A 16,267-nucleotide genomic window follows, 5' to 3' on the forward strand; every position below is an offset into this window, starting at 1 on the left:
AGTTATCCTACCAGACATAGGAGTCCTGAATGGGCCCACCAGTCTTATATATCTCGCCTGATCGAGCCTGATCGAGCGCTGATCGAGCGATGAGCGTGGTATCATGTTGCAAGTGGCTGCATGGCTTAGCTTACTAAATGCAAATGCATAAGAGTAATATTCTTAGCATTTCTAGAGCCTACGGCCACACCACACTGAATGCGCCCGATCTCGTCTGATCTCGGAAGCTAAGCAGTGTCGGGCCTAGTTAGTACCTGGATGGGAGACCGCCTGGGAATACCAGGTGCTGTAGGCTTTTTTGTGCTCCAAGTTCAGGAAGTGAGCCATTTCTCAATTGCCTTTCAAAACTGCAAGGTCTAGCCGACTAGATGCTTAAAAGTACAAAACTCACTAGGCCCAGAGCCTACGGCCACACCACACTGAATGCGCCCGATCTCGTCTGATCTCGGAAGCTAAGCAGTGTCGGGCCTAGTTAGTACCTGGATGGGAGACCGCCTGGGAATACCAGGTGCTGTAGGCTTTTTTGTGCTCCAAGTTCAGGAAGTGAGCCATTTCTCAATTGCCTTTCAAAACTGCAAGGTCTAGCCGACTAGATGCTTAAAAGTACAAAACTCACTAGGACCAGAGCCTACGGCCACACCACACTGAATGCGCCCGATCTCGTCTGATCTCGGAAGCTAAGCAGTGTCGGGCCTAGTTAGTACCTGGATGGGAGACCGCCTGGGAATACCAGGTGCTGTAGGCTTTTTTGTGCTCCAAGTTCAGGAAGTGAGCCATTTCTCAATTGCCTTTCAAAACTGCAAGGTCTAGCCGACTAGATGCTTAAAAGTACAAAACTCACTAGGCCCAGAGCCTACGGCCACACCACACTGAATGCGCCCGATCTCGTCTGATCTCGGAAGCTAAGCAGTGTCGGGCCTAGTTAGTACCTGGATGGGAGACCGCCTGGGAATACCAGGTGCTGTAGGCTATTTTGTGCTCCATGATTAGTAATTGCACAACTTCTCAATTACTTTTCAAATTTGGTATGTTTCCAAAATAATTTTATCCCGTTTTATAGCGGAAATGTTGGACAACATTATGAGGGCTGGAGCTACCTATTTACATATAATTAGCATACAGGTAGTGTGTTCATGGGTAATAAATCGACTTTCACATGTAATGCAGTACAGAGAATATTGAGTCCTTCAAGAGGCATGAAAGAAAGCCGTTATTGTGTTGATTGTTCTCTCCACCTCCCTGCAACAGAAACAGGATGGATGGATTAAAGTTATCCTACCAGACATAGGAGTCCTGAATGGGCCCACCAGTCTTATATATCTCGCCTGATCGAGCCTGATCGAGCGCTGATCGAGCGATGAGCGTGGTATCATGTTGCAAGTGGCTGCATGGCTTAGCTTACTAAATGCAAATGCATAAGAGTAATATTCTTAGCATTTCTAGAGCCTACGGCCACACCACACTGAATGCGCCCGATCTCGTCTGATCTCGGAAGCTAAGCAGTGTCGGGCCTAGTTAGTACCTGGATGGGAGACCGCCTGGGAATACCAGGTGCTGTAGGCTTTTTTGTGCTCCAAGTTCAGGAAGTGAGCCATTTCTCAATTGCCTTTCAAAACTGCAAGGTCTAGCCGACTAGATGCTTAAAAGTACAAAACTCACTAGGCCCAGAGCCTACGGCCACACCACACTGAATGCGCCCGATCTCGTCTGATCTCGGAAGCTAAGCAGTGTCGGGCCTAGTTAGTACCTGGATGGGAGACCGCCTGGGAATACCAGGTGCTGTAGGCTTTTTTGTGCTCCAAGTTCAGGAAGTGAGCCATTTCTCAATTGCCTTTCAAAACTGCAAGGTCTAGCCGACTAGATGCTTAAAAGTACAAAACTCACTAGGACCAGAGCCTACGGCCACACCACACTGAATGCGCCCGATCTCGTCTGATCTCGGAAGCTAAGCAGTGTCGGGCCTAGTTAGTACCTGGATGGGAGACCGCCTGGGAATACCAGGTGCTGTAGGCTTTTTTGTGCTCCAAGTTCAGGAAGTGAGCCATTTCTCAATTGCCTTTCAAAACTGCAAGGTCTAGCCGACTAGATGCTTAAAAGTACAAAACTCACTAGGCCCAGAGCCTACGGCCACACCACACTGAATGCGCCCGATCTCGTCTGATCTCGGAAGCTAAGCAGTGTCGGGCCTAGTTAGTACCTGGATGGGAGACCGCCTGGGAATACCAGGTGCTGTAGGCTATTTTGTGCTCCATGATTAGTAATTGCACAACTTCTCAATTACTTTTCAAATTTGGTATGTTTCCAAAATAATTTTATCCCGTTTTATAGCGGAAATGTTGGACAACATTATGAGGGCTGGAGCTACCTATTTACATATAATTAGCATACAGGTAGTGTGTTCATGGGTAATAAATCGACTTTCACATGTAATGCAGTACAGAGAATATTGAGTCCTTCAAGAGGCATGAAAGAAAGCCGTTATTGTGTTGATTGTTCTCTCCACCTCCCTGCAACAGAAACAGGATGGATGGATTAAAGTTATCCTACCAGACATAGGAGTCCTGAATGGGCCCACCAGTCTTATATATCTCGCCTGATCGAGCCTGATCGAGCGCTGATCGAGCGATGAGCGTGGTATCATGTTGCAAGTGGCTGCATGGCTTAGCTTACTAAATGCAAATGCATAAGAGTAATATTCTTAGCATTTCTAGAGCCTACGGCCACACCACACTGAATGCGCCCGATCTCGTCTGATCTCGGAAGCTAAGCAGTGTCGGGCCTAGTTAGTACCTGGATGGGAGACCGCCTGGGAATACCAGGTGCTGTAGGCTTTTTCGTGCTCCAAGTTCAGGAAGTGAGCCATTTCTCAATTGCCTTTCAAAACTGCAAGGTCTAGCCGACTAGATGCTTAAAAGTACAAAACTCACTAGGCCCAGAGCCTACGGCCACACCACACTGAATGCGCCCGATCTCGTCTGATCTCGGAAGCTAAGCAGTGTCGGGCCTAGTTAGTACCTGGATGGGAGACCGCCTGGGAATACCAGGTGCTGTAGGCTTTTTTGTGCTCCAAATTCAGGAAGTGAGCCATTTCTCAATTGCCTTTCAAAACTGCAAGGTCTAGCCGACTAGATGCTTAAAAGTACAAAACTCACTAGGCCCAGAGCCTACGGCCACACCACACTGAATGCGCCCGATCTCGTCTGATCTCGGAAGCTAAGCAGTGTCGGGCCTAGTTAGTACCTGGATGGGAGACCGCCTGGGAATACCAGGTGCTGTAGGCTTTTTTGTGCTCCAAGTTCAGGAAGTGAGCCATTTCTCAATTGCCTTTCAAAACTGCAAGGTCTAGCCGACTAGATGCTTAAAAGTACAAAACTCACTAGGACCAGAGCCTACGGCCACACCACACTGAATGCGCCCGATCTCGTCTGATCTCGGAAGCTAAGCAGTGTCGGGCCTAGTTAGTACCTGGATGGGAGACCGCCTGGGAATACCAGGTGCTGTAGGCTTTTTTGTGCTCCAAGTTCAGGAAGTGAGCCATTTCTCAATTGCCTTTCAAAACTGCAAGGTCTAGCCGACTAGATGCTTAAAAGTACAAAACTCACTAGGCCCAGAGCCTACGGCCACACCACACTGAATGCGCCTGATCTCGTCTGATCTCGGAAGCTAAGCAGTGTCGGGCCTAGTTAGTAACTGGATGGGAGACCGCCTGGGAATACCAGGTGCTGTAGGCTTTTTTGTGCTCCAAGTTCAGGAAGTGAGCCATTTCTCAATTGCCTTTCAAAACTGCAAGGTCTAGCCGACTAGATGCTTAAAAGTACAAAACTCACTAGGCCCAGAGCCTACGGCCACACCACACTGAATGCGCCCGATCTCGTCTGATCTCGGAAGCTAAGCAGTGTCGGGCCTAGTTAGTACCTGGATGGGAGACCGCCTGGGAATACCAGGTGCTGTAGACTTTTTTGTGCTCCAAATTCAGGAAGTGAGCCATTTCTCAATTGCCTTTCAAAACTGCAAGGTCTAGCCGACTAGATGCTTAAAAGTACAAAACTCACTAGGCCGAGAGCCTACGGCCACACCACACTGAATGCGCCCGATCTCGTCTGATCTCGGAAGCTAAGCAGTGTCGGGCCTAGTTAGTACCTGGATGGGAGACCGCCTGGGAATACCAGGTGCTGTAGGCTTTTTTGTGCTCCAAGTTCAGGAAGTGAGCCATTTCTCAATTGCCTTTCAAAACTGCAAGGTCTAGCCGACTAGATGCTTAAAAGTACAAAACTCACTAGGCCCAGAGCCTACACCCACACCACACTGAATGCGCCCGATCTCGTCTGATCTCGGAAGCTAAGCAGTGTCGGGCCTAGTTAGTACCTGGATGGGAGACCGCCTGGGAATACCAGGTGCTGTAGGCTTTTTTGTGCTCCAAATTCAGGAAGTGAGCCATTTCTCAATTGCCTTTCAAAACTGCAAGGTCTAGCCGACTAGATGCTTAAAAGTACAAAACTCACTAGGCCCAGAGCCTACGGCCACACCACACTGAATGCGCCCGATCTCGTCTGATCTCGGAAGCTAAGCAGTGTCGGGCCTAGTTAGTACCTGGATGGGAGACCGCCTGGGAATACCAGGTGCTGTAGGCTATTTTGTGCTCCATGATTAGTAATTGCACAACTTCTCAATTACTTTTCAAATTTGGTATGTTTCCAAAATAATTTTATCCCGTTTTATAGCGGAAATGTTGGACAACATTATGAGGGCTGGAGCTACCTATTTACATATAATTAGCATACAGGTAGTGTGTTCATGGGTAATAAATCGACTTTCACATGTAATGCAGTACAGAGAATATTGAGTCCTTCAAGAGGCATGAAAGAAAGCCGTTATTGTGTTGATTGTTCTCTCCACCTCCCTGCAACAGAAACAGGATGGATGGATTAAAGTTATCCTACCAGACATAGGAGTCCTGAATGGGCCCACCAGTCTTATATATCTCGCCTGATCGAGCCTGATCGAGCGCTGATCGAGCGATGAGCGTGGTATCATGTTGCAAGTGGCTGCATGGCTTAGCTTACTAAATGCAAATGCATAAGAGTAATATTCTTAGCATTTCTAGAGCCTACGGCCACACCACACTGAATGCGCCCGATCTCGTCTGATCTCGGAAGCTAAGCAGTGTCGGGCCTAGTTAGTACCTGGATGGGAGACCGCCTGGGAATACCAGGTGCTGTAGGCTTTTTTGTGCTCCAAGTTCAGGAAGTGAGCCATTTCTCAATTGCCTTTCAAAACTGCAAGGTCTAGCCGACTAGATGCTTAAAAGTACAAAACTCACTAGGCCCAGAGCCTACGGCCACACCACACTGAATGCGCCCGATCTCGTCTGATCTCGGAAGCTAAGCAGTGTCGGGCCTAGTTAGTACCTGGATGGGAGACCGCCTGGGAATACCAGGTGCTGTAGGCTTTTTTGTGCTCCAAGTTCAGGAAGTGAGCCATTTCTCAATTGCCTTTCAAAACTGCAAGGTCTAGTCGACTAGATGCTTAAAAGTACAAAACTCACTAGGACCAGAGCCTACGGCCACACCACACTGAATGCGCCCGATCTCGTCTGATCTCGGAAGCTAAGCAGTGTCGGGTCTAGTTAGTACCTGGATGGGAGACCGCCTGGGAATACCAGGTGCTGTAGGCTTTTTTGTGCTCCAAGTTCAGGAAGTGAGCCATTTCTCAATTGCCTTTCAAAACTGCAAGGTCTAGCCGACTAGATGCTTAAAAGTACAAAACTCACTAGGCCCAGAGCCTACGGCCACACCACACTGAATGCGCCCGATCTCGTCTGATCTCGGAAGCTAAGCAGTGTCGGGCCTAGTTAGTACCTGGATGGGAGACCGCCTGGGAATACCAGGTGCTGTAGGCTATTTTGTGCTCCATGATTAGTAATTGCACAACTTCTCAATTACTTTTCAAATTTGGTATGTTTCCAAAATAATTTTATCCCGTTTTATAGCGGAAATGTTGGACAACATTATGAGGGCTGGAGCTACCTATTTACATATAATTAGCATACAGGTAGTGTGTTCATGGGTAATAAATCGACTTTCACATGTAATGCAGTACAGAGAATATTGAGTCCTTCAAGAGGCATGAAAGAAAGCCGTTATTGTGTTGATTGTTCTCTCCACCTCCCTGCAACAGAAACAGGATGGATGGATTAAAGTTATCCTACCAGACATAGGAGTCCTGAATGGGCCCACCAGTCTTATATATCTCGCCTGATCGAGCCTGATCGAGCGCTGATCGAGCGATGAGCGTGGTATCATGTTGCAAGTGGCTGCATGGCTTAGCTTACTAAATGCAAATGCATAAGAGTAATATTCTTAGCATTTCTAGAGCCTACGGCCACACCACACTGAATGCGCCCGATCTCGTCTGATCTCGGAAGCTAAGCAGTGTCGGGCCTAGTTAGTACCTGGATGGGAGACCGCCTGGGAATACCAGGTGCTGTAGGCTTTTTTGTGCTCCAAGTTCAGGAAGTGAGCCATTTCTCAATTGCCTTTCAAAACTGCAAGGTCTAGCCGACTAGATGCTTAAAAGTACAAAACTCACTAGGCCCAGAGCCTACGGCCACACCACACTGAATGCGCCCGATCTCGTCTGATCTCGGAAGCTAAGCAGTGTCGGGCCTAGTTAGTACCTGGATGGGAGACCGCCTGGGAATACCAGGTGCTGTAGGCTTTTTTGTGCTCCAAGTTCAGGAAGTGAGCCATTTCTCAATTGCCTTTCAAAACTGCAAGGTCTAGCCGACTAGATGCTTAAAAGTACAAAACTCACTAGGACCAGAGCCTACGGCCACACCACACTGAATGCGCCCGATCTCGTCTGATCTCGGAAGCTAAGCAGTGTCGGGCCTAGTTAGTACCTGGATGGGAGACCGCCTGGGAATACCAGGTGCTGTAGGCTTTTTTGTGCTCCAAGTTCAGGAAGTGAGCCATTTCTCAATTGCCTTTCAAAACTGCAAGGTCTAGCCGACTAGATGCTTAAAAGTACAAAACTCACTAGGCCCAGAGCCTACGGCCACACCACACTGAATGCGCCCGATCTCGTCTGATCTCGGAAGCTAAGCAGTGTCGGGCCTAGTTAGTACCTGGATGGGAGACCGCCTGGGAATACCAGGTGCTGTAGGCTATTTTGTGCTCCATGATTAGTAATTGCACAACTTCTCAATTACTTTTCAAATTTGGTATGTTTCCAAAATAATTTTATCCCGTTTTATAGCGGAAATGTTGGACAACATTATGAGGGCTGGAGCTACCTATTTACATATAATTAGCATACAGGTAGTGTGTTCATGGGTAATAAATCGACTTTCACATGTAATGCAGTACAGAGAATATTGAGTCCTTCAAGAGGCATGAAAGAAAGCCGTTATTGTGTTGATTGTTCTCTCCACCTCCCTGCAACAGAAACAGGATGGATGGATTAAAGTTATCCTACCAGACATAGGAGTCCTGAATGGGCCCACCAGTCTTATATATCTCGCCTGATCGAGCCTGATCGAGCGCTGATCGAGCGATGAGCGTGGTATCATGTTGCAAGTGGCTGCATGGCTTAGCTTACTAAATGCAAATGCATAAGAGTAATATTCTTAGCATTTCTAGAGCCTACGGCCACACCACACTGAATGCGCCCGATCTCGTCTGATCTCGGAAGCTAAGCAGTGTCGGGCCTAGTTAGTACCTGGATGGGAGACCGCCTGGGAATACCAGGTGCTGTAGGCTTTTTTGTGCTCCAAGTTCAGGAAGTGAGCCATTTCTCAATTGCCTTTCAAAACTGCAAGGTCTAGCCGACTAGATGCTTAAAAGTACAAAACTCACTAGGCCCAGAGCCTACGGCCACACCACACTGAATGCGCCCGATCTCGTCTGATCTCGGAAGCTAAGCAGTGTCGGGCCTAGTTAGTACCTGGATGGGAGACCGCCTGGGAATACCAGGTGCTGTAGGCTTTTTCGTGCTCCAAGTTCAGGAAGTGAGCCATTTCTCAATTGCCTTTCAAAACTGCAAGGTCTAGCCGACTAGATGCTTAAAAGTACAAAACTCACTAGGCCCAGAGCCTACGGCCACACCACACTGAATGCGCCCGATCTCGTCTGATCTCGGAAGCTAAGCAGTGTCGGGCCTAGTTAGTACCTGGATGGGAGACCGCCTGGGAATACCAGGTGCTGTAGGCTTTTTTGTGCTCCAAATTCAGGAAGTGAGCCATTTCTCAATTGCCTTTCAAAACTGCAAGGTCTAGCCGACTAGATGCTTAAAAGTACAAAACTCACTAGGCCCAGAGCCTACGGCCACACCACACTGAATGCGCCCGATCTCGTCTGATCTCGGAAGCTAAGCAGTGTCGGGCCTAGTTAGTACCTGGATGGGAGACCGCCTGGGAATACCAGGTGCTGTAGGCTTTTTTGTGCTCCAAGTTCAGGAAGTGAGCCATTTCTCAATTGCCTTTCAAAACTGCAAGGTCTAGCCGACTAGATGCTTAAAAGTACAAAACTCACTAGGACCAGAGCCTACGGCCACACCACACTGAATGCGCCCGATCTCGTCTGATCTCGGAAGCTAAGCAGTGTCGGGCCTAGTTAGTACCTGGATGGGAGACCGCCTGGGAATACCAGGTGCTGTAGGCTTTTTTGTGCTCCAAGTTCAGGAAGTGAGCCATTTCTCAATTGCCTTTCAAAACTGCAAGGTCTAGCCGACTAGATGCTTAAAAGTACAAAACTCACTAGGCCCAGAGCCTACGGCCACACCACACTGAATGCGCCTGATCTCGTCTGATCTCGGAAGCTAAGCAGTGTCGGGCCTAGTTAGTAACTGGATGGGAGACCGCCTGGGAATACCAGGTGCTGTAGGCTTTTTTGTGCTCCAAGTTCAGGAAGTGAGCCATTTCTCAATTGCCTTTCAAAACTGCAAGGTCTAGCCGACTAGATGCTTAAAAGTACAAAACTCACTAGGCCCAGAGCCTACGGCCACACCACACTGAATGCGCCCGATCTCGTCTGATCTCGGAAGCTAAGCAGTGTCGGGCCTAGTTAGTACCTGGATGGGAGACCGCCTGGGAATACCAGGTGCTGTAGACTTTTTTGTGCTCCAAATTCAGGAAGTGAGCCATTTCTCAATTGCCTTTCAAAACTGCAAGGTCTAGCCGACTAGATGCTTAAAAGTACAAAACTCACTAGGCCGAGAGCCTACGGCCACACCACACTGAATGCGCCCGATCTCGTCTGATCTCGGAAGCTAAGCAGTGTCGGGCCTAGTTAGTACCTGGATGGGAGACCGCCTGGGAATACCAGGTGCTGTAGGCTTTTTTGTGCTCCAAGTTCAGGAAGTGAGCCATTTCTCAATTGCCTTTCAAAACTGCAAGGTCTAGCCGACTAGATGCTTAAAAGTACAAAACTCACTAGGCCCAGAGCCTACACCCACACCACACTGAATGCGCCCGATCTCGTCTGATCTCGGAAGCTAAGCAGTGTCGGGCCTAGTTAGTACCTGGATGGGAGACCGCCTGGGAATACCAGGTGCTGTAGGCTTTTTTGTGCTCCAAATTCAGGAAGTGAGCCATTTCTCAATTGCCTTTCAAAACTGCAAGGTCTAGCCGACTAGATGCTTAAAAGTACAAAACTCACTAGGCCCAGAGCCTACGGCCACACCACACTGAATGCGCCCGATCTCGTCTGATCTCGGAAGCTAAGCAGTGTCGGGCCTAGTTAGTACCTGGATGGGAGACCGCCTGGGAATACCAGGTGCTGTAGGCTATTTTGTGCTCCATGATTAGTAATTGCACAACTTCTCAATTACTTTTCAAATTTGGTATGTTTCCAAAATAATTTTATCCCGTTTTATAGCGGAAATGTTGGACAACATTATGAGGGCTGGAGCTACCTATTTACATATAATTAGCATACAGGTAGTGTGTTCATGGGTAATAAATCGACTTTCACATGTAATGCAGTACAGAGAATATTGAGTCCTTCAAGAGGCATGAAAGAAAGCCGTTATTGTGTTGATTGTTCTCTCCACCTCCCTGCAACAGAAACAGGATGGATGGATTAAAGTTATCCTACCAGACATAGGAGTCCTGAATGGGCCCACCAGTCTTATATATCTCGCCTGATCGAGCCTGATCGAGCGCTGATCGAGCGATGAGCGTGGTATCATGTTGCAAGTGGCTGCATGGCTTAGCTTACTAAATGCAAATGCATAAGAGTAATATTCTTAGCATTTCTAGAGCCTACGGCCACACCACACTGAATGCGCCCGATCTCGTCTGATCTCGGAAGCTAAGCAGTGTCGGGCCTAGTTAGTACCTGGATGGGAGACCGCCTGGGAATACCAGGTGCTGTAGGCTTTTTTGTGCTCCAAGTTCAGGAAGTGAGCCATTTCTCAATTGCCTTTCAAAACTGCAAGGTCTAGCCGACTAGATGCTTAAAAGTACAAAACTCACTAGGCCCAGAGCCTACGGCCACACCACACTGAATGCGCCCGATCTCGTCTGATCTCGGAAGCTAAGCAGTGTCGGGCCTAGTTAGTACCTGGATGGGAGACCGCCTGGGAATACCAGGTGCTGTAGGCTTTTTTGTGCTCCAAGTTCAGGAAGTGAGCCATTTCTCAATTGCCTTTCAAAACTGCAAGGTCTAGTCGACTAGATGCTTAAAAGTACAAAACTCACTAGGACCAGAGCCTACGGCCACACCACACTGAATGCGCCCGATCTCGTCTGATCTCGGAAGCTAAGCAGTGTCGGGTCTAGTTAGTACCTGGATGGGAGACCGCCTGGGAATACCAGGTGCTGTAGGCTTTTTTGTGCTCCAAGTTCAGGAAGTGAGCCATTTCTCAATTGCCTTTCAAAACTGCAAGGTCTAGCCGACTAGATGCTTAAAAGTACAAAACTCACTAGGCCCAGAGCCTACGGCCACACCACACTGAATGCGCCCGATCTCGTCTGATCTCGGAAGCTAAGCAGTGTCGGGCCTAGTTAGTACCTGGATGGGAGACCGCCTGGGAATACCAGGTGCTGTAGGCTATTTTGTGCTCCATGATTAGTAATTGCACAACTTCTCAATTACTTTTCAAATTTGGTATGTTTCCAAAATAATTTTATCCCGTTTTATAGCGGAAATGTTGGACAACATTATGAGGGCTGGAGCTACCTATTTACATATAATTAGCATACAGGTAGTGTGTTCATGGGTAATAAATCGACTTTCACATGTAATGCAGTACAGAGAATATTGAGTCCTTCAAGAGGCATGAAAGAAAGCCGTTATTGTGTTGATTGTTCTCTCCACCTCCCTGCAACAGAAACAGGATGGATGGATTAAAGTTATCCTACCAGACATAGGAGTCCTGAATGGGCCCACCAGTCTTATATATCTCGCCTGATCGAGCCTGATCGAGCGCTGATCGAGCGATGAGCGTGGTATCATGTTGCAAGTGGCTGCATGGCTTAGCTTACTAAATGCAAATGCATAAGAGTAATATTCTTAGCATTTCTAGAGCCTACGGCCACACCACACTGAATGCGCCCGATCTCGTCTGATCTCGGAAGCTAAGCAGTGTCGGGCCTAGTTAGTACCTGGATGGGAGACCGCCTGGGAATACCAGGTGCTGTAGGCTTTTTTGTGCTCCAAGTTCAGGAAGTGAGCCATTTCTCAATTGCCTTTCAAAACTGCAAGGTCTAGCCGACTAGATGCTTAAAAGTACAAAACTCACTAGGCCCAGAGCCTACGGCCACACCACACTGAATGCGCCCGATCTCGTCTGATCTCGGAAGCTAAGCAGTGTCGGGCCTAGTTAGTACCTGGATGGGAGACCGCCTGGGAATACCAGGTGCTGTAGGCTTTTTTGTGCTCCAAGTTCAGGAAGTGAGCCATTTCTCAATTGCCTTTCAAAACTGCAAGGTCTAGCCGACTAGATGCTTAAAAGTACAAAACTCACTAGGACCAGAGCCTACGGCCACACCACACTGAATGCGCCCGATCTCGTCTGATCTCGGAAGCTAAGCAGTGTCGGGCCTAGTTAGTACCTGGATGGGAGACCGCCTGGGAATACCAGGTGCTGTAGGCTTTTTTGTGCTCCAAGTTCAGGAAGTGAGCCATTTCTCAATTGCCTTTCAAAACTGCAAGGTCTAGCCGACTAGATGCTTAAAAGTACAAAACTCACTAGGCCCAGAGCCTACGGCCACACCACACTGAATGCGCCCGATCTCGTCTGATCTCGGAAGCTAAGCAGTGTCGGGCCTAGTTAGTACCTGGATGGGAGACCGCCTGGGAATACCAGGTGCTGTAGGCTATTTTGTGCTCCATGATTAGTAATTGCACAACTTCTCAATTACTTTTCAAATTTGGTATGTTCCAAAATAATTTTATCCCGTTTTATAGCGGAAATGTTGGACAACATTATGAGGGCTGGAGCTACCTATTTACATATAATTAGCATACAGGTAGTGTGTTCATGGGTAATAAATCGACTTTCACATGTAATGCAGTACAGAGAATATTGAGTCCTTCAAGAGGCATGAAAGAAAGCCGTTATTGTGTTGATTGTTCTCTCCACCTCCCTGCAACAGAAACAGGATGGATGGATTAAAGTTATCCTACCAGACATAGGAGTCCTGAATGGGCCCACCAGTCTTATATATCTCGCCTGATCGAGCCTGATCGAGCGCTGATCGAGCGATGAGCGTGGTATCATGTTGCAAGTGGCTGCATGGCTTAGCTTACTAAATGCAAATGCATAAGAGTAATATTCTTAGCATTTCTAGAGCCTACGGCCACACCACACTGAATGCGCCCGATCTCGTCTGATCTCGGAAGCTAAGCAGTGTCGGGCCTAGTTAGTACCTGGATGGGAGACCGCCTGGGAATACCAGGTGCTGTAGGCTTTTTTGTGCTCCAAGTTCAGGAAGTGAGCCATTTCTCAATTGCCTTTCAAAACTGCAAGGTCTAGCCGACTAGATGCTTAAAAGTACAAAACTCACTAGGCCCAGAGCCTACGGCCACACCACACTGAATGCGCCCGATCTCGTCTGATCTCGGAAGCTAAGCAGTGTCGGGCCTAGTTAGTACCTGGATGGGAGACCGCCTGGGAATACCAGGTGCTGTAGGCTTTTTTGTGCTCCAAGTTCAGGAAGTGAGCCATTTCTCAATTGCCTTTCAAAACTGCAAGGTCTAGCCGACTAGATGCTTAAAAGTACAAAACTCACTAGGACCAGAGCCTACGGCCACACCACACTGAATGCGCCCGATCTCGTCTGATCTCGGAAGCTAAGCAGTGTCGGGCCTAGTTAGTACCTGGATGGGAGACCGCCTGGGAATACCAGGTGCTGTAGGCTTTTTTGTGCCTCCAAGTTCAGGAAGTGAGCCATTTCTCAATTGCCTTTCAAAACTGCAAGGTCTAGCCGACTAGATGCTTAAAAGTACAAAACTCACTAGGCCCAGAGCCTACGGCCACACCACACTGAATGCGCCCGATCTCGTCTGATCTCGGAAGCTAAGCAGTGTCGGGCCTAGTTAGTACCTGGATGGGAGACCGCCTGGGAATACCAGGTGCTGTAGGCTATTTTGTGCTCCATGATTAGTAATTGCACAACTTCTCAATTACTTTTCAAATTTGGTATGTTTCCAAAATAATTTTATCCCGTTTTATAGCGGAAATGTTGGACAACATTATGAGGGCTGGAGCTACCTATTTACATATAATTAGCATACAGGTAGTGTGTTCATGGGTAATAAATCGACTTTCACATGTAATGCAGTACAGAGAATATTGAGTCCTTCAAGAGGCATGAAAGAAAGCCGTTATTGTGTTGATTGTTCTCTCCACCTCCCTGCAACAGAAACAGGATGGATGGATTAAAGTTATCCTACCAGACATAGGAGTCCTGAATGGGCCCACCAGTCTTATATATCTCGCCTGATCGAGCCTGATCGAGCGATGAGCGTGGTATCATGTTGCAAGTGGCTGCATGGCTTAGCTTACTAAATGCAAATGCATAAGAGTAATATTCTTAGCATTTCTAGAGCCTACGGCCACACCACACTGAATGCGCCCGATCTCGTCTGATCTCGGAAGCTAAGCAGTGTCGGGCCTAGTTAGTACCTGGATGGGAGACCGCCTGGGAATACCAGGTGCTGTAGGCTTTTTTCGTGCTCCAAGTTCAGGAAGTGAGCCATTTCTCAATTGCCTTTCAAAACTGCAAGGTCTAGCCGACTAGATGCTTAAAAGTACAAAACTCACTAGGCCCAGAGCCTACGGCCACACCACACTGAATGCGCCCGATCTCGTCTGATCTCGGAAGCTAAGCAGTGTCGGGCCTAGTTAGTACCTGGATGGGAGACCGCCTGGGAATACCAGGTGCTGTAGGCTTTTTTGTGCTCCAAATTCAGGAAGTGAGCCATTTCTCAATTGCCTTTCAAAACTGCAAGGTCTAGCCGACTAGATGCTTAAAAGTACAAAACTCACTAGGCCCAGAGCCTACGGCCACACCACACTGAATGCGCCCGATCTCGTCTGATCTCGGAAGCTAAGCAGTGTCGGGCCTAGTTAGTACCTGGATGGGAGACCGCCTGGGAATACCAGGTGCTGTAGGCTTTTTTGTGCTCCAAGTTCAGGAAGTGAGCCATTTCTCAATTGCCTTTCAAAACTGCAAGGTCTAGCCGACTAGATGCTTAAAAGTACAAAACTCACTAGGACCAGAGCCTACGGCCACACCACACTGAATGCGCCCGATCTCGTCTGATCTCGGAAGCTAAGCAGTGTCGGGCCTAGTTAGTACCTGGATGGGAGACCGCCTGGGAATACCAGGTGCTGTAGGCTTTTTGTGCTCCAAGTTCAGGAAGTGAGCCATTTCTCAATTGCCTTTCAAAACTGCAAGGTCTAGCCGACTAGATGCTTAAAAGTACAAAACTCACTAGGCCAGAGCCTACGGCCACACCACACTGAATGCGCCTGATCTCGTCTGATCTCGGAAGCTAAGCAGTGTCGGGCCTAGTTAGTAACTGGATGGGAGACCGCCTGGGAATACCAGGTGCTGTAGGCTTTTTTGTGCTCCAAGTTCAGGAAGTGAGCCATTTCTCAATTGCCTTTCAAAACTGCAAGGTCTAGCCGACTAGATGCTTAAAAGTACAAAACTCACTAGGCCCAGAGCCTACGGCCACACCACACTGAATGCGCCCGATCTCGTCTGATCTCGGAAGCTAAGCAGTGTCGGGCCTAGTTAGTACCTGGATGGGAGACCGCCTGGGAATACCAGGTGCTGTAGACTTTTTTGTGCTCCAAATTCAGGAAGTGAGCCATTTCTCAATTGCCTTTCAAAACTGCAAGGTCTAGCCGACTAGATGCTTAAAAGTACAAAACTCACTAGGCCGAGAGCCTACGGCCACACCACACTGAATGCGCCCGATCTCGTCTGATCTCGGAAGCTAAGCAGTGTCGGGCCTAGTTAGTACCTGGATGGGAGACCGCCTGGGAATACCAGGTGCTGTAGGCTTTTTTGTGCTCCAAGTTCAGGAAGTGAGCCATTTCTCAATTGCCTTTCAAAACTGCAAGGTCTAGCCGACTAGATGCTTAAAAGTACAAAACTCACTAGGCCCAGAGCCTACACCCACACCACACTGAATGCGCCCGATCTCGTCTGATCTCGGAAGCTAAGCAGTGTCGGGCCTAGTTAGTACCTGGATGGGAGACCGCCTGGGAATACCAGGTGCTGTAGGCTTTTTTGTGCTCCAAATTCAGGAAGTGAGCCATTTCTCAATTGCCTTTCAAAACTGCAAGGTCTAGCCGACTAGATGCTTAAAAGTACAAAACTCACTAGGCCCAGAGCCTACGGCCACACCACACTGAATGCGCCCGATCTCGTCTGATCTCGGAAGCTAAGCAGTGTCGGGCCTAGTTAGTACCTGGATGGGAGACCGCCTGGGAATACCAGGTGCTGTAGGCTATTTTGTGCTCCATGATTAGTAATTGCACAACTTCTCAATTACTTTTCAAATTTGGTATGTTTCCAAAATAATTTTATCCCGTTTTATAGCGGAAATGTTGGACAACATTATGAGGGCTGGAGCTACCTATTTACATATAATTAGCATACAGGTAGTGTGTTCATGGGTAATAAATCGACTTTCACATGTAATGCAGTACAGAGAATATTGAGTCCTTCAAGAGGCATGAAAGAAAGCCGTTATTGTGTTGATTGTTCTCTCCACCTCCCCTGCAACAGAAACAGGATGGATGGATT

General features: G+C 48.1%; 56 non-coding genes across 56 annotated transcripts; all 56 read left to right on the forward strand.

Moving 5' to 3' along the window:
* Positions 1 to 176: 176 nt before the first annotated feature.
* Positions 177 to 295, forward strand: LOC138477282 (5S ribosomal RNA). The gene has a single exon (XR_011271256.1). It is a non-coding gene; the product is annotated as a 5S ribosomal RNA (ribosomal RNA).
* Positions 296 to 401: 106 nt separating this feature from the next.
* On the forward strand, positions 402 to 520 carry LOC138477284 (5S ribosomal RNA). Its single transcript, XR_011271257.1, has one exon. It is a non-coding gene; the product is annotated as a 5S ribosomal RNA (ribosomal RNA).
* A 106-nt stretch (positions 521 to 626) lies between these two features.
* LOC138477286 (5S ribosomal RNA) lies at positions 627 to 745 on the forward strand. Its single transcript, XR_011271259.1, has one exon. It is a non-coding gene; the product is annotated as a 5S ribosomal RNA (ribosomal RNA).
* A 106-nt stretch (positions 746 to 851) lies between these two features.
* LOC138477287 (5S ribosomal RNA) lies at positions 852 to 970 on the forward strand. The gene has a single exon (XR_011271260.1). It is a non-coding gene; the product is annotated as a 5S ribosomal RNA (ribosomal RNA).
* Positions 971 to 1,444: 474 nt separating this feature from the next.
* Positions 1,445 to 1,563, forward strand: LOC138477288 (5S ribosomal RNA). The gene has a single exon (XR_011271261.1). It is a non-coding gene; the product is annotated as a 5S ribosomal RNA (ribosomal RNA).
* A 106-nt stretch (positions 1,564 to 1,669) lies between these two features.
* LOC138477289 (5S ribosomal RNA) lies at positions 1,670 to 1,788 on the forward strand. Its single transcript, XR_011271262.1, has one exon. It is a non-coding gene; the product is annotated as a 5S ribosomal RNA (ribosomal RNA).
* A 106-nt stretch (positions 1,789 to 1,894) lies between these two features.
* Positions 1,895 to 2,013, forward strand: LOC138477290 (5S ribosomal RNA). Its single transcript, XR_011271263.1, has one exon. It is a non-coding gene; the product is annotated as a 5S ribosomal RNA (ribosomal RNA).
* Positions 2,014 to 2,119: 106 nt separating this feature from the next.
* On the forward strand, positions 2,120 to 2,238 carry LOC138477291 (5S ribosomal RNA). Its single transcript, XR_011271264.1, has one exon. It is a non-coding gene; the product is annotated as a 5S ribosomal RNA (ribosomal RNA).
* Positions 2,239 to 2,712: 474 nt separating this feature from the next.
* On the forward strand, positions 2,713 to 2,831 carry LOC138477292 (5S ribosomal RNA). The gene has a single exon (XR_011271265.1). It is a non-coding gene; the product is annotated as a 5S ribosomal RNA (ribosomal RNA).
* Positions 2,832 to 2,937: 106 nt separating this feature from the next.
* Positions 2,938 to 3,056, forward strand: LOC138477293 (5S ribosomal RNA). The gene has a single exon (XR_011271266.1). It is a non-coding gene; the product is annotated as a 5S ribosomal RNA (ribosomal RNA).
* Positions 3,057 to 3,162: 106 nt separating this feature from the next.
* Positions 3,163 to 3,281, forward strand: LOC138477295 (5S ribosomal RNA). Its single transcript, XR_011271267.1, has one exon. It is a non-coding gene; the product is annotated as a 5S ribosomal RNA (ribosomal RNA).
* A 106-nt stretch (positions 3,282 to 3,387) lies between these two features.
* LOC138477296 (5S ribosomal RNA) lies at positions 3,388 to 3,506 on the forward strand. The gene has a single exon (XR_011271268.1). It is a non-coding gene; the product is annotated as a 5S ribosomal RNA (ribosomal RNA).
* Positions 3,507 to 3,612: 106 nt separating this feature from the next.
* Positions 3,613 to 3,731, forward strand: LOC138479955 (5S ribosomal RNA). The gene has a single exon (XR_011273682.1). It is a non-coding gene; the product is annotated as a 5S ribosomal RNA (ribosomal RNA).
* A 106-nt stretch (positions 3,732 to 3,837) lies between these two features.
* LOC138478552 (5S ribosomal RNA) lies at positions 3,838 to 3,956 on the forward strand. The gene has a single exon (XR_011272409.1). It is a non-coding gene; the product is annotated as a 5S ribosomal RNA (ribosomal RNA).
* Positions 3,957 to 4,062: 106 nt separating this feature from the next.
* Positions 4,063 to 4,181, forward strand: LOC138477298 (5S ribosomal RNA). The gene has a single exon (XR_011271270.1). It is a non-coding gene; the product is annotated as a 5S ribosomal RNA (ribosomal RNA).
* A 106-nt stretch (positions 4,182 to 4,287) lies between these two features.
* LOC138479452 (5S ribosomal RNA) lies at positions 4,288 to 4,406 on the forward strand. The gene has a single exon (XR_011273226.1). It is a non-coding gene; the product is annotated as a 5S ribosomal RNA (ribosomal RNA).
* A 106-nt stretch (positions 4,407 to 4,512) lies between these two features.
* On the forward strand, positions 4,513 to 4,631 carry LOC138477299 (5S ribosomal RNA). Its single transcript, XR_011271271.1, has one exon. It is a non-coding gene; the product is annotated as a 5S ribosomal RNA (ribosomal RNA).
* A 474-nt stretch (positions 4,632 to 5,105) lies between these two features.
* On the forward strand, positions 5,106 to 5,224 carry LOC138477300 (5S ribosomal RNA). Its single transcript, XR_011271272.1, has one exon. It is a non-coding gene; the product is annotated as a 5S ribosomal RNA (ribosomal RNA).
* A 106-nt stretch (positions 5,225 to 5,330) lies between these two features.
* Positions 5,331 to 5,449, forward strand: LOC138477301 (5S ribosomal RNA). Its single transcript, XR_011271273.1, has one exon. It is a non-coding gene; the product is annotated as a 5S ribosomal RNA (ribosomal RNA).
* A 106-nt stretch (positions 5,450 to 5,555) lies between these two features.
* Positions 5,556 to 5,674, forward strand: LOC138478631 (5S ribosomal RNA). Its single transcript, XR_011272480.1, has one exon. It is a non-coding gene; the product is annotated as a 5S ribosomal RNA (ribosomal RNA).
* Positions 5,675 to 5,780: 106 nt separating this feature from the next.
* Positions 5,781 to 5,899, forward strand: LOC138477302 (5S ribosomal RNA). Its single transcript, XR_011271274.1, has one exon. It is a non-coding gene; the product is annotated as a 5S ribosomal RNA (ribosomal RNA).
* A 474-nt stretch (positions 5,900 to 6,373) lies between these two features.
* On the forward strand, positions 6,374 to 6,492 carry LOC138477303 (5S ribosomal RNA). The gene has a single exon (XR_011271275.1). It is a non-coding gene; the product is annotated as a 5S ribosomal RNA (ribosomal RNA).
* Positions 6,493 to 6,598: 106 nt separating this feature from the next.
* On the forward strand, positions 6,599 to 6,717 carry LOC138477304 (5S ribosomal RNA). Its single transcript, XR_011271276.1, has one exon. It is a non-coding gene; the product is annotated as a 5S ribosomal RNA (ribosomal RNA).
* Positions 6,718 to 6,823: 106 nt separating this feature from the next.
* Positions 6,824 to 6,942, forward strand: LOC138477306 (5S ribosomal RNA). The gene has a single exon (XR_011271277.1). It is a non-coding gene; the product is annotated as a 5S ribosomal RNA (ribosomal RNA).
* A 106-nt stretch (positions 6,943 to 7,048) lies between these two features.
* LOC138477307 (5S ribosomal RNA) lies at positions 7,049 to 7,167 on the forward strand. The gene has a single exon (XR_011271278.1). It is a non-coding gene; the product is annotated as a 5S ribosomal RNA (ribosomal RNA).
* A 474-nt stretch (positions 7,168 to 7,641) lies between these two features.
* Positions 7,642 to 7,760, forward strand: LOC138477308 (5S ribosomal RNA). The gene has a single exon (XR_011271279.1). It is a non-coding gene; the product is annotated as a 5S ribosomal RNA (ribosomal RNA).
* A 106-nt stretch (positions 7,761 to 7,866) lies between these two features.
* Positions 7,867 to 7,985, forward strand: LOC138477310 (5S ribosomal RNA). Its single transcript, XR_011271281.1, has one exon. It is a non-coding gene; the product is annotated as a 5S ribosomal RNA (ribosomal RNA).
* A 106-nt stretch (positions 7,986 to 8,091) lies between these two features.
* Positions 8,092 to 8,210, forward strand: LOC138477311 (5S ribosomal RNA). The gene has a single exon (XR_011271282.1). It is a non-coding gene; the product is annotated as a 5S ribosomal RNA (ribosomal RNA).
* Positions 8,211 to 8,316: 106 nt separating this feature from the next.
* On the forward strand, positions 8,317 to 8,435 carry LOC138477312 (5S ribosomal RNA). Its single transcript, XR_011271283.1, has one exon. It is a non-coding gene; the product is annotated as a 5S ribosomal RNA (ribosomal RNA).
* A 106-nt stretch (positions 8,436 to 8,541) lies between these two features.
* LOC138477313 (5S ribosomal RNA) lies at positions 8,542 to 8,660 on the forward strand. The gene has a single exon (XR_011271284.1). It is a non-coding gene; the product is annotated as a 5S ribosomal RNA (ribosomal RNA).
* Positions 8,661 to 8,766: 106 nt separating this feature from the next.
* LOC138479956 (5S ribosomal RNA) lies at positions 8,767 to 8,885 on the forward strand. Its single transcript, XR_011273683.1, has one exon. It is a non-coding gene; the product is annotated as a 5S ribosomal RNA (ribosomal RNA).
* A 106-nt stretch (positions 8,886 to 8,991) lies between these two features.
* On the forward strand, positions 8,992 to 9,110 carry LOC138478553 (5S ribosomal RNA). The gene has a single exon (XR_011272410.1). It is a non-coding gene; the product is annotated as a 5S ribosomal RNA (ribosomal RNA).
* A 106-nt stretch (positions 9,111 to 9,216) lies between these two features.
* LOC138477314 (5S ribosomal RNA) lies at positions 9,217 to 9,335 on the forward strand. The gene has a single exon (XR_011271285.1). It is a non-coding gene; the product is annotated as a 5S ribosomal RNA (ribosomal RNA).
* A 106-nt stretch (positions 9,336 to 9,441) lies between these two features.
* Positions 9,442 to 9,560, forward strand: LOC138479454 (5S ribosomal RNA). The gene has a single exon (XR_011273227.1). It is a non-coding gene; the product is annotated as a 5S ribosomal RNA (ribosomal RNA).
* A 106-nt stretch (positions 9,561 to 9,666) lies between these two features.
* LOC138477317 (5S ribosomal RNA) lies at positions 9,667 to 9,785 on the forward strand. Its single transcript, XR_011271287.1, has one exon. It is a non-coding gene; the product is annotated as a 5S ribosomal RNA (ribosomal RNA).
* A 474-nt stretch (positions 9,786 to 10,259) lies between these two features.
* LOC138477318 (5S ribosomal RNA) lies at positions 10,260 to 10,378 on the forward strand. The gene has a single exon (XR_011271288.1). It is a non-coding gene; the product is annotated as a 5S ribosomal RNA (ribosomal RNA).
* A 106-nt stretch (positions 10,379 to 10,484) lies between these two features.
* Positions 10,485 to 10,603, forward strand: LOC138477319 (5S ribosomal RNA). Its single transcript, XR_011271289.1, has one exon. It is a non-coding gene; the product is annotated as a 5S ribosomal RNA (ribosomal RNA).
* A 106-nt stretch (positions 10,604 to 10,709) lies between these two features.
* LOC138478633 (5S ribosomal RNA) lies at positions 10,710 to 10,828 on the forward strand. The gene has a single exon (XR_011272482.1). It is a non-coding gene; the product is annotated as a 5S ribosomal RNA (ribosomal RNA).
* A 106-nt stretch (positions 10,829 to 10,934) lies between these two features.
* Positions 10,935 to 11,053, forward strand: LOC138477320 (5S ribosomal RNA). Its single transcript, XR_011271290.1, has one exon. It is a non-coding gene; the product is annotated as a 5S ribosomal RNA (ribosomal RNA).
* A 474-nt stretch (positions 11,054 to 11,527) lies between these two features.
* Positions 11,528 to 11,646, forward strand: LOC138477321 (5S ribosomal RNA). Its single transcript, XR_011271291.1, has one exon. It is a non-coding gene; the product is annotated as a 5S ribosomal RNA (ribosomal RNA).
* A 106-nt stretch (positions 11,647 to 11,752) lies between these two features.
* On the forward strand, positions 11,753 to 11,871 carry LOC138477323 (5S ribosomal RNA). Its single transcript, XR_011271293.1, has one exon. It is a non-coding gene; the product is annotated as a 5S ribosomal RNA (ribosomal RNA).
* A 106-nt stretch (positions 11,872 to 11,977) lies between these two features.
* LOC138477324 (5S ribosomal RNA) lies at positions 11,978 to 12,096 on the forward strand. The gene has a single exon (XR_011271294.1). It is a non-coding gene; the product is annotated as a 5S ribosomal RNA (ribosomal RNA).
* A 106-nt stretch (positions 12,097 to 12,202) lies between these two features.
* On the forward strand, positions 12,203 to 12,321 carry LOC138477325 (5S ribosomal RNA). Its single transcript, XR_011271295.1, has one exon. It is a non-coding gene; the product is annotated as a 5S ribosomal RNA (ribosomal RNA).
* A 473-nt stretch (positions 12,322 to 12,794) lies between these two features.
* Positions 12,795 to 12,913, forward strand: LOC138477326 (5S ribosomal RNA). Its single transcript, XR_011271296.1, has one exon. It is a non-coding gene; the product is annotated as a 5S ribosomal RNA (ribosomal RNA).
* A 106-nt stretch (positions 12,914 to 13,019) lies between these two features.
* LOC138477328 (5S ribosomal RNA) lies at positions 13,020 to 13,138 on the forward strand. Its single transcript, XR_011271297.1, has one exon. It is a non-coding gene; the product is annotated as a 5S ribosomal RNA (ribosomal RNA).
* A 106-nt stretch (positions 13,139 to 13,244) lies between these two features.
* LOC138477329 (5S ribosomal RNA) lies at positions 13,245 to 13,363 on the forward strand. The gene has a single exon (XR_011271298.1). It is a non-coding gene; the product is annotated as a 5S ribosomal RNA (ribosomal RNA).
* Positions 13,364 to 13,470: 107 nt separating this feature from the next.
* On the forward strand, positions 13,471 to 13,589 carry LOC138477330 (5S ribosomal RNA). Its single transcript, XR_011271299.1, has one exon. It is a non-coding gene; the product is annotated as a 5S ribosomal RNA (ribosomal RNA).
* Positions 13,590 to 14,052: 463 nt separating this feature from the next.
* Positions 14,053 to 14,171, forward strand: LOC138477331 (5S ribosomal RNA). The gene has a single exon (XR_011271300.1). It is a non-coding gene; the product is annotated as a 5S ribosomal RNA (ribosomal RNA).
* Positions 14,172 to 14,278: 107 nt separating this feature from the next.
* LOC138477332 (5S ribosomal RNA) lies at positions 14,279 to 14,397 on the forward strand. The gene has a single exon (XR_011271301.1). It is a non-coding gene; the product is annotated as a 5S ribosomal RNA (ribosomal RNA).
* Positions 14,398 to 14,503: 106 nt separating this feature from the next.
* Positions 14,504 to 14,622, forward strand: LOC138477333 (5S ribosomal RNA). Its single transcript, XR_011271302.1, has one exon. It is a non-coding gene; the product is annotated as a 5S ribosomal RNA (ribosomal RNA).
* Positions 14,623 to 14,728: 106 nt separating this feature from the next.
* On the forward strand, positions 14,729 to 14,847 carry LOC138477335 (5S ribosomal RNA). Its single transcript, XR_011271304.1, has one exon. It is a non-coding gene; the product is annotated as a 5S ribosomal RNA (ribosomal RNA).
* A 104-nt stretch (positions 14,848 to 14,951) lies between these two features.
* Positions 14,952 to 15,070, forward strand: LOC138479957 (5S ribosomal RNA). The gene has a single exon (XR_011273684.1). It is a non-coding gene; the product is annotated as a 5S ribosomal RNA (ribosomal RNA).
* A 106-nt stretch (positions 15,071 to 15,176) lies between these two features.
* On the forward strand, positions 15,177 to 15,295 carry LOC138478554 (5S ribosomal RNA). The gene has a single exon (XR_011272411.1). It is a non-coding gene; the product is annotated as a 5S ribosomal RNA (ribosomal RNA).
* A 106-nt stretch (positions 15,296 to 15,401) lies between these two features.
* On the forward strand, positions 15,402 to 15,520 carry LOC138477336 (5S ribosomal RNA). The gene has a single exon (XR_011271305.1). It is a non-coding gene; the product is annotated as a 5S ribosomal RNA (ribosomal RNA).
* Positions 15,521 to 15,626: 106 nt separating this feature from the next.
* LOC138479455 (5S ribosomal RNA) lies at positions 15,627 to 15,745 on the forward strand. Its single transcript, XR_011273228.1, has one exon. It is a non-coding gene; the product is annotated as a 5S ribosomal RNA (ribosomal RNA).
* Positions 15,746 to 15,851: 106 nt separating this feature from the next.
* On the forward strand, positions 15,852 to 15,970 carry LOC138477337 (5S ribosomal RNA). The gene has a single exon (XR_011271306.1). It is a non-coding gene; the product is annotated as a 5S ribosomal RNA (ribosomal RNA).
* The last annotated feature ends 297 nt before the right edge of the window (positions 15,971 to 16,267 follow it).

Source organism: Ambystoma mexicanum, chromosome 8, assembly GCF_040938575.1.
Source record: "Ambystoma mexicanum isolate Mex_15411 chromosome 8, UKY_AmexF1_1, whole genome shotgun sequence".
Classification (NCBI taxonomy): domain Eukaryota; kingdom Metazoa; phylum Chordata; class Amphibia; order Caudata; family Ambystomatidae; genus Ambystoma; species Ambystoma mexicanum.